This window comes from Eurypyga helias, unplaced genomic scaffold (assembly GCF_000690775.1).
Source record: "Eurypyga helias isolate BGI_N326 unplaced genomic scaffold, ASM69077v1 scaffold20851, whole genome shotgun sequence".
NCBI classification, from domain to species: domain Eukaryota; kingdom Metazoa; phylum Chordata; class Aves; order Eurypygiformes; family Eurypygidae; genus Eurypyga; species Eurypyga helias.
This window is the reverse complement of record NW_010233002.1, coordinates 1-262: the sequence shown is the minus strand read 5'-3', so window position 1 is coordinate 262 and position 262 is coordinate 1.

Genomic DNA, 262 nt, shown 5'->3' with positions numbered 1-262 from the left:
CCCCCACGTCCCCCCCCCAGCCATGACACAGCCTCATTCTGGGTGGAAACCCAGGGAAATGCTTAATGTGATACAGACACCCGGGAGAGGATACGGGTGGGCCAGGGGAGGATGAAGGAGCAGGGATGGAGATGCCGGGGAGGCGGCTGCCTCTCACTGCACCAGCACCCGCGGGGACATTTTGAGGTGCAAAGTCCCCCCCCCCCGAACCCCTTTGGGTTTCTCAGCCCGGCAGAGCTTCGCAACTCAACCTGGGGCTGCC